General features: G+C 39.5%; 1 non-coding gene across 1 annotated transcript; it reads left to right on the top strand.

The window, feature by feature from the left end:
• The first annotated feature begins 3,141 nt into the window (after positions 1-3,141).
• TRNAG-GCC (transfer RNA glycine (anticodon GCC)) lies at positions 3,142-3,212 on the top strand. The gene has a single exon. It is a non-coding gene; the product is annotated as a tRNA-Gly (tRNA).
• Positions 3,213-9,299: the final 6,087 nt, after the last annotated feature.

The raw sequence follows: 9,299 nt of genomic DNA, 5'->3' as shown, positions 1-9,299 counted from the left end.
TATTGCCAAACAAACATTTTTTGATTGTTATACAAATTAAAAAATACCAAGATTAAGTGAAAAATCAAAACTAAAACGCCTTTACTTGCTGATGTTGGAGATTTTTGATGAAAATGCCGTCTGTAATGTCTGCAAGGTTGCATTCCTTTGAGTTTACCGCGTTTACACAATAAAATGTGCGCGTAAATTTATACAAATTGTGTAAATGATTTTTCATACAAAATTTGACAGCTCGTGCGTAAACTAGATAAATTTATACGTTTACACACTTTATAAGGCATTTATACGGTTACATGAGTCCCCCTAGTATAACTGTTCAAAAGTTATTTAAAAAAAACAGGCGCTTTCGATGTCAGCTTAACACGGACTTTGCATCACCCAATTTACCAAGTTATTAAAACAAAACACTAAAAGAAAAGTTATATAATAAATTTATATGCTCACTTTGCATATTTTTTTCAAAAAATTAATAATGAACAATGAATTCAAATAAAATGACCCAAGGCGAACATGTTTTCAAATTGTCCTCAATTTGTTAAGAAAAGCAAAATACCCAAAAAAGGTGCCGATTTTTAAAAAAATTTTATATTGCGATTGGCTGAAAGAATAAACGAAATCAGTGATACAAAATCCTTTACTAGGTTCTAGGGGCATAAACACTTCTTTGAAATGATTCTTACCTCATACTTCAATTGAGGATATATGTACGTATGAGAAGGGTTTGAAAAATCACTTGGGCCTACATTCAATCATCTGTTGTTTATTTGCGAAACTATACAATAGCGTGTGAAATGTTAATTTTGATTTTCACACTTCATCCTTCAACACCCAAGTCTCCCGGTTTGGCATTTCCTAAAGTTGGCGGCCCTATCCAAAACTAGTCCCTTGGAGTGAATCACGTTGATTATAGCCTATCAACCAAGTTTGAATATATCCTACACGTTACGGCTCCTTTTACAAATGTGAATACGTAGGCACATATATTTACCAGGTGAGGCTTTGTCCTTCGCAAGAACACTCAAAGTGGGGAAGCAAAAGCTTTCCCAAGACAGTCGAACTAATGACCGTGTGTGCTACTACCCTAATGTATGGACAGTCGAACTAGTTTGAAGCTACGCGGTCATCCATAATGAGCTCTTACATCATAAGGCCGGAAAACAGCAGCTAACATCTTTCAACTTAAAATCGGTCGTCTTTCATTCTAAAATAACGTCTGCAAACTTTGGTCTACATTTTAAAAATTTTATCCAGGATCCTTTGAAAAATTTTAATTATGTAGATGTGCCGAGGATTATACGATTTTCCCCCATTACGCAATGACATCCACTTAGACTGTTTATGATTTCGAGGACGGCATCCTTGGCCGAATAGTCACTCCCCAACGTTTCATGGTGTTTCTCTGGTGTAGCTCGGCAGCATAGCGCGACAAAAGCATCCCCTGGAAAGTCTTCGGAGCTACACCTAGAGCTTCTAGGAAAGTGACGTCTAGGAAAGTGATATGGTGTGAGGGTCAGGAGGCGTGGTAGCGACTGGTGGTCGGGATTGCCATTGTCCTCACACCGGGAATTGTAGCTCTTAAAAACAGCCGAAAAACTGTAGACGCCCTGTGCCACGAGAGTCATGAGTATTAATAGACCATTAATAGCAACCGTAAGTCGCCTTTGTGCGTGACCGCCAAAGAGCCACAAATGATTTAAAGAAATTGTGTTCGCGACGATCATTAGGAGTTATCCTTAGGTAAACTACGCTCTGCACGAGATATACAGACAAAAGTGTGACTATTTTATGTATCTCTATTTCTTTTCAACAGATGCAGCAGTACCAATTCCAAAGGCCGGGGTTAGGTTCAGGGCCTCTTTGGAGTAAGCGAACGAGAGACAATCCCTCCGCAAGGAGGTACTCCTGAAAATTTGGAGTTTTGGGTTTTTGGAGTTAAGAAAAAAAACGGTTCGGTTCGTGGTTCGGTTCAAAGCCCCAAAAAAGCGGGTGGTTCGGTTCATGAACCCGTTCCGTTCGAACCGGTTTTCAGCCCTGGAAAAAAGAAATGCAATGTCGGTCCGTCCATCTTAAACCATGATAAATTGAGTAATATTCGAGATATCTTGAATATTGTATACGGGTTCCTTGGCACTTACCTCCTTTCGCTATTTACGGCCCGATTCTTAGCGTTACCGGTAAAAAAGTGTCCAGAACATTATGTAACCGAAAATCGTTACCAGTTGTTTTATTCGCGATTCTGGCCAAAGTGGTAACGCTGTCATTACCGAAAAACTCACCAGTGTCTGTGGTGAATTTTAAAAGTTGGTTTTCTTCGCTTTACGCATGGCGGAACGATACAAGGTGGCAGCATGGGACAGCTGAATATAAACTTTTTTTTATTAAATTTGATACATAAACTTCCGGCGCAGTACGATTTTGACATTTGTCCATCGAATTTACAAAAACGAAGTCCACGGAATTTTTATTTATGTTTGTAAGTATGTCACCATGCTGCCACCGTGTATGGTTCCTCCATGGCTTTACCGAAAATGTGTCACTCGTAGATACGGTGTTAACGAATAAACGGGACGATGTGTATATACATATGTGCATACATGCATACGTTTTTACATAGCTATATTGTAATATATACTGTGAAAGTACATGGAAACAAATATGTATAGCAAGAGGCAACACTTTTGTACTATTATGTTTACTTATTTGCGCTCACAATTCTTTATTTTTCAGTTTTGCCTTTTTCTAGACAACAGCTGTTGTGTGGTTATTTCGATGTAACCACCTACTTTTGTGGGTAAACAATTATCCGGCTACTTTCGTGGGCAGAATACCAAAAGGGTACAAAAGTTACCACATGAAGAAAGTTGCCGTGGTGAAGAAAGTTGTTACCACATTAGAATCAGGCTGTTAATAAAAAAAACTTGTTTTAATAACAGCATGGACTGCACTGCATAAGCATAAGCTCAAAAACACCTGCGGTAACAGTTTGAGAGCCAGCGTGCTAGTCAACTCAAAAACCAAGCGTATGGTGAATTCGTTAATTTTAAGAAGTATAGGGTGTTCTGCGAAATGAATATTCTTTACCACTCTGTGATCATTATACACCGTGGTAATTTATGAATCACTTGACATGTGAAGTAATAAGCATCGGTGGTTCAGTGGTAGAATGCTCGCCTGCCACGCGGGCGGCCCGGGTTCGATTCCCGGCCGATGCAACTAAATATTTTTTGATAATTTTAAGATATTTTTTGTTTTATTCCAGTAAGTTCACTTAAATCAGTAGTTTTAAGACCAAACTTAAGCGTCAGATCTATCTATAACTATTGCTAAACTCATGTGCTGAAGACTCTTGGACTGAGACGCAAATCATTGTTTGAGCTAGCGATTGTGTTTTTCGTGCAAATCACATTAAGTAGACAGGGCGTGCTTGAGATTTCTCAATAAGCAGAGCGAGCTGGAATAATTGTCCAACTATATATTTTAACTTATATCAGGGGGCCTTAATTTGCCTCAGCTTTCGAACAGTGCTTGCATTTCAAATTATATGGTCGTGACATTGCATCGGCATTCCCATGGGTCATAGCTTTGGAGTCGCTCGATCCACCGTGCCAATTGACCTTCTGGGTTACGGAACTGCAGGAGCCTTTTCAACGCTGCGTGATCTGTCCTGACGCGGAATTGTTGCCCGTAGAGGTACTTGTGAAAATGTTTAATGCACTCTACCAATGCCAACAGCTCTCTCCGTGTAACGCAATAGTTCCTCTCTGGTTTTCCAATTGATCGGCTGTAATATGCAACTACCTTCTCCTGCCCTTCGACCAGTTGTGACAAAGCGCCTCCTATAGCATATCCACTCGCATCTGTATCTATAATAAAAGTTGATCCTGGAATCGGATATGCCAACATTAGGGCAGTGCACAAATGCTCTTTCAATGTTTGGAATGCTAGAGCTCGGGAAGGCTATGGGCTACGCTGGCAAAGTTTGGTACAAATCTACGGTAATATGTGCAGAGTCGCAGGAAACGTCTTAGTTCATGCAGGTTCAATGGTCTTGGCCAATCCCTTAAAGCTTCTATCTTTTTGTTCGCAGTACAGATGCCTTCCGTCGTTACTGTATGGCCCAAATAACTTACTTCCTTTTTAAACAGCGAACACAGTCCCGCTTATTGATTTGCTTATTTGAATTTTTTATACATAAGCGAATTTTTCAAAACGCATCTATTTTTGTTTTGACTTTTACTACACAATAGCTGTTTTTTTTCCATCTATAGACGTTTACACTTAAACTTTATATGGACTGCTAAGCTGAAACTTTAAATACACCTCTGAAATTGCTGCGCATAAAATTTGTCCTACTAAATTTCAATACGCATTATACTTAGATGTAACTTAAATATCTGTCTATGTTTCACACTAATTCTATGTATCACTTCTAAAAATGATGTGTGCCCACTATCAACATATGTTTGTATCCCCGCTTTTCGGTACAACATGCTATGTAGCTATTTGCCGCTAGGTGGGTATCCTAAGCATTATCTAAGCGAGGTATAGGCTTTTTTTACGCGCAAACGTAAACGTATACGCGTATAAAAAAAAACACGGCTAATATTGTACATTAATTAATTAATACTTTGTTTCATTAAGGTTTGGTTTGTCTTTAGTAACGGCAAAAACAGTAAAGGTTGGTACAGTTTGTACCGGTTTGTACCGTACCAACCATGCAATGCTCCCGTTTAAAGTCCCTTTTCTTTGAAGGAAGACAAAAGCGTTATAAGCGATGCTTCGGGCTCAGAGAGCGAAAGTAGTGAAGACTCAAGGAGCTATATGATCGTTTGGCAAGTGAATCCAAACAGAGAAGTTGCGTAGAGAAGGGTACGGAGCAGACTGAATAAAAGAGCTCTCTCGCAGTAAGATTTGTTCAATTGTCGACCAAAAGAAACCCATAGAGTGAACACTTGAAATAGGCCTGTGAACCGATAGAAATAGGACGGAGACAATTAAAAGCGACAAGCCTAATTTCAGTGGCAGAAAGGACCCTGTCCCAAACCTGTGAAGCAGGCCAGCCGCATAGATCAGCCAAGCGGGTCTAAAGCTGTAGAACAGATGAACTCATTAGCGAGGTAGTAACTACCTCAAGAGCAGCAGGTAAAGGGGAGGATGTGAAAAGTATCAAAAACGGATGTGGGAGTAGGAGATAAGCCAAAGTGAGGTAGCGGTAATACTCCGGTTTTCTCAGGAGCCAACGGAAGACGTGGCCACAAAAGATGATTTAGGTGCTCATTTGGTTTTCGATGTATTCGCAAATAAGTATAGGTCTGCTAGCTTAACGTAAAGTTTCGAATTTATAAAATATGCCACTTATGCGAATATCTCGAAAACTAAATGAAGACCTAAATTATCTTTTGTGGCCCTAAAAAGCACCTAAGTAGCTCCTAATTTTGATATATTTTTTATTAAAAAAAAAAATGACGTAATTGACGTAAAGCTAGCAGACACACACTTTTTTGCTTATATCTCGAAAACTAAACGAAAATCTAAATTATCTTTTGTGGCCCTAAATAGCACCTAAAAAGCACTTAATTCTCAAACAACTTAAGCTTATTTTTGAGCACTTGGGTCTGCCAGCTTTACGCACGTCAACGGAAGGTAACACTAAGACTCCGGCTGTTCCCGATGAGTGATAACGCGAAGCAGTTAATAACGGTGTCGCTGGTTCATCGTAGCAATAATTTCTGATGTCTACTGAATGTGCGCCCTCCTTTATTCCAGCCTCTCTCCACGACTAAAAAATTAATTAGTTTTCCACTACCACTCAGCTGAATGAAAAAAACAAGTAAAGGTGCCAAGTTCGGGTGTAACCGAACATTATATACTTAGCGTAAATTTTAATTGTACATTTCATTTAAGATAAATTAGTTTTCTACATAACACGTGGCATCGCCCGTTAAAAAAAAAATGTCTTTATACCTGTACAACCAACCGTTATCCAATCAAAGTTAATATACTCTGTGTGTATTGCGATGCGAAAATAAATTGCGATGCGAAAGGTAATTGGAACTCTGTAGCGCTATCGCATCGCTAACAATGTCGCTTTTTTATTTTTCGCTAATTTTTTGCTTGAGTATGCATCACTGACCAAACTCAAAGAAATAGAACAAAAGAAACAAGGCGATTACAATTTCGGCAAACGATTAATTTTTGTTGAACAAATTAAAAAAAGGATTCTGTAGCATTATGGAACGATTTAAATGAAGAAAGGATTGATTTAAATGAAGAAATCCTCCCAGTTCAGAAATTGAACTGGAAGAAGTGAACGTGATAAATACAGAAAACGTGGAAAATCATAGAATGGGAAATATTGCTAGTTGTATCAGAGAACAAATAAAAAATGACATGATTTCCAATAGAAATGCTTTATAAAAAAGTGGTTTCGATTTAATTGTTATTTATTTATGTATTTTAAGTCCACTAGGATTACAAATTGTTGCTTTTGTGTTTGTTTTGTTTTTTGAGTTGTCCTATATATTTTTAAATTAATATAAAGATATCAATTTGTAAAATTATCAATTAATACTTACATATTTGAACAATGCGAATGTCTATTACTTGTAGCAAGAAAAATGCGAAAATGAATGCTGTTTGACATTCGCTTTCTCTTTACAGAGTGCCGGCAATGCGAAAAGGGAGAAAAATTGCGAATGGGCAAAATGTGAATGCGAAAGTCAAAATATACATGCGAATGTCAAGATACAGGGTACCGATTTTCCGATTTCGCGTATTTTTTCTTTCGCATCGCAATACAGAGTAGGCCCCCAGATAATCGAGATAATGTGCCCGAAAATCTCCGTAGCACTATTTGCGGTCCTAGATATTGATAAAGAATGAGATATATCGAAACCTTTTCCTTTTCATCTTCCCAGAGAAACCTTTTTGGTATACGTCATTGTCGGAGCGTAGATGTGGTGATAGTGCTCCGGTGATGACTTACCAATGTACTCTTACTGTTGTTGTGTTTACTTTGAGAAGAAATTTTTTTGGTTTTAATATCCAGACATGGCCATAGAGACGTTGAGTTTTCGCAGTTTTGGTCCATCCATAGCGATTTTGTTGCCCTATTAGTGTTTTCTTTGTTTTATTCTGGCGGCCGCAGTGATGTGGTGGTTGCGTGCTCCGCCATGAAAAGCTTCTCAGTGAAAACTCATATGCCTTGTAGATGCCGTTCGGAGTCGGAGTTGTAGGAAAATTAAAAAAAAGAAGAACGACGCAAATTGGAAGAGGAGCTCGGCCTAAGATCTCTTCGGAGGTTGGCGCGCCTTGCATTTGTTTTGATATATTCTGGACCGGAAAGTTTCTATCATGTCAGCATAAAGCTCATGCAGTTCGTCATTGAACTTCCTTTGATAAATGTGTTATCATCACGGATACTTTATTGGGGACACCTTTTCTCTTGAACTGTTCTATAGACACCATCCATGATTCCGTGCTGTATATAAGTTCAGGTTTGATAGATTTTTATATATTGTAGCTTTTGATAGTTGAAGAAGCATACCTCTACACTAACAGAAAGTGAACTAACACTAACAGGTGTGAAGGTGTATTGATAAAGCCCAATAAGTTCGATGACGTTGGGGTAAAACCTTTCGCATAGTACTATTGATAAAGCCTTATATGCAAAATATGGGAAAACTGATTACGCGGTAAATGTGGAATCACGTTTCTTGTGCTTGATCAGAGTATACCTAAACTCCCGTTTGGCGGCATGAACTCGCCCGCCCATAGTTTGAAGAGTTGATCCATGCTCTTTACAATTTCTTTGCATCGGTGTTTGATCAGCTGGGTGAGTACTCCGTTCTTTTCTGGGGCATGGATATATAAGCCCATTAATATTTCCGTTGTCAGATATTGGAAATCGGGCTCGACGGCCCTCACGCTGTTAAGAATGAGGAACAATCGTACCGTCATAACATAAGCATGCTCAACATGTCGGTTGCCAGGTGGTCATTATTGTCCTTAACAAATTTGCCACAGATTTTAAACCTTCCGTCATCTGTCGGGTAGAGTTTTCGAAATTTTTTTCTGCCAGCAGCATTTGAGCTTACTCTTATTCGCGACTTTCTGCCACGCGTTCCAGTCTTCCGAGTCATCACTATTCGGTTTTCGATAATACTCATAAATACAGCATGACCCTACCGGAAGCTTTCCTCTTTTCCGAGTTGCGGAATACATTCCCCATCGCACCGGTTATCGCTCCGGGCTTTTCCGAAAATAAAAAAAAAAATAAATAAATGTAAGGCGCGATAACCTCCGAAGATATCTAAGGCCGAGCTTCTCTTCCAATTTGCGTCGTGCTCCTCTTGACTTTTCCCTTAAATTGGCCGGACGGGACCTACATGTTTTATGCCGACCCCGAACGCCATCTGCAAGGCTGATGACTTTTCACAGAGAGCTTTTCATGGTAGAAATACACCCGGAGCGCTTGCCAAACACTGCCGAGGGGCGACCCCGCTAAGAAAAATTTTCTTCTAATTGAAAACCTTATTTCTAAAATTTTGATGTTGCTTTGCCCGGGGTGTGAACCCAGGCGGAGCACGCTACCATCACACCACGGTGGCCGCCAAATATCTGAGTGAAAAAATTATCAACTCTCCTCTCTTATCTGAGTATCTTTATCACGACATACCTTGTGTCATAGCGTACTTTCTCCACATTATCGAGGGGTACGCGTTCCTTGGCCCGCAAGGTATTGAATCTTGTCGATACTTGAAGCTCGTAGAGAGTCCACATCTAGAATACTGATGCTTTGCCTGCCATCGACAACGGCGGGAAGAAGCATCGTGAAAATATTTGTGCTGATATTCGTTGCGACGACGGTAGTATCTCCCGCATTTCCATTGTTCTCACCCGAGGTGTGAAACTATTTTTCAATAGAAGTGAATTTTACTTGGCGGGTTCCAGGCCCAGCGCAGAACGTAGATACGGGATAGGTAAATGGTTACAGACGCTCGATTGTATTGCAGTAACACGTCATGGTAAACAGACGCTGCAAACTGCAGTGAGCCCTTGAGCAGCTGACGCCGAGACTTCATATCCTTTTGACGCGACCCCGAGTGTAAGAGTCCACACTTAGTTATACGACTGAGACAGCTCTTGCCCACAGGTACAAGCACAAGCCAGTTGAAAAACACAGCAACACTTGTGTTGCAGATTTCTTTTTTTTTTTTTTTTTGAGCATTTAAAATTAATTCTAAGAAAGGACTTTCTTCAAAAACATTTTCACATAGGCCTTTGTTTTTATTAAATAG

Source organism: Eurosta solidaginis, chromosome 2 (assembly GCF_040869045.1).
Source record: "Eurosta solidaginis isolate ZX-2024a chromosome 2, ASM4086904v1, whole genome shotgun sequence".
Taxonomy (NCBI): domain Eukaryota; kingdom Metazoa; phylum Arthropoda; class Insecta; order Diptera; family Tephritidae; genus Eurosta; species Eurosta solidaginis.
The sequence above is the reverse complement of the archived record's forward strand: the minus strand, read 5'-3'. Positions and strand labels throughout refer to the sequence as shown.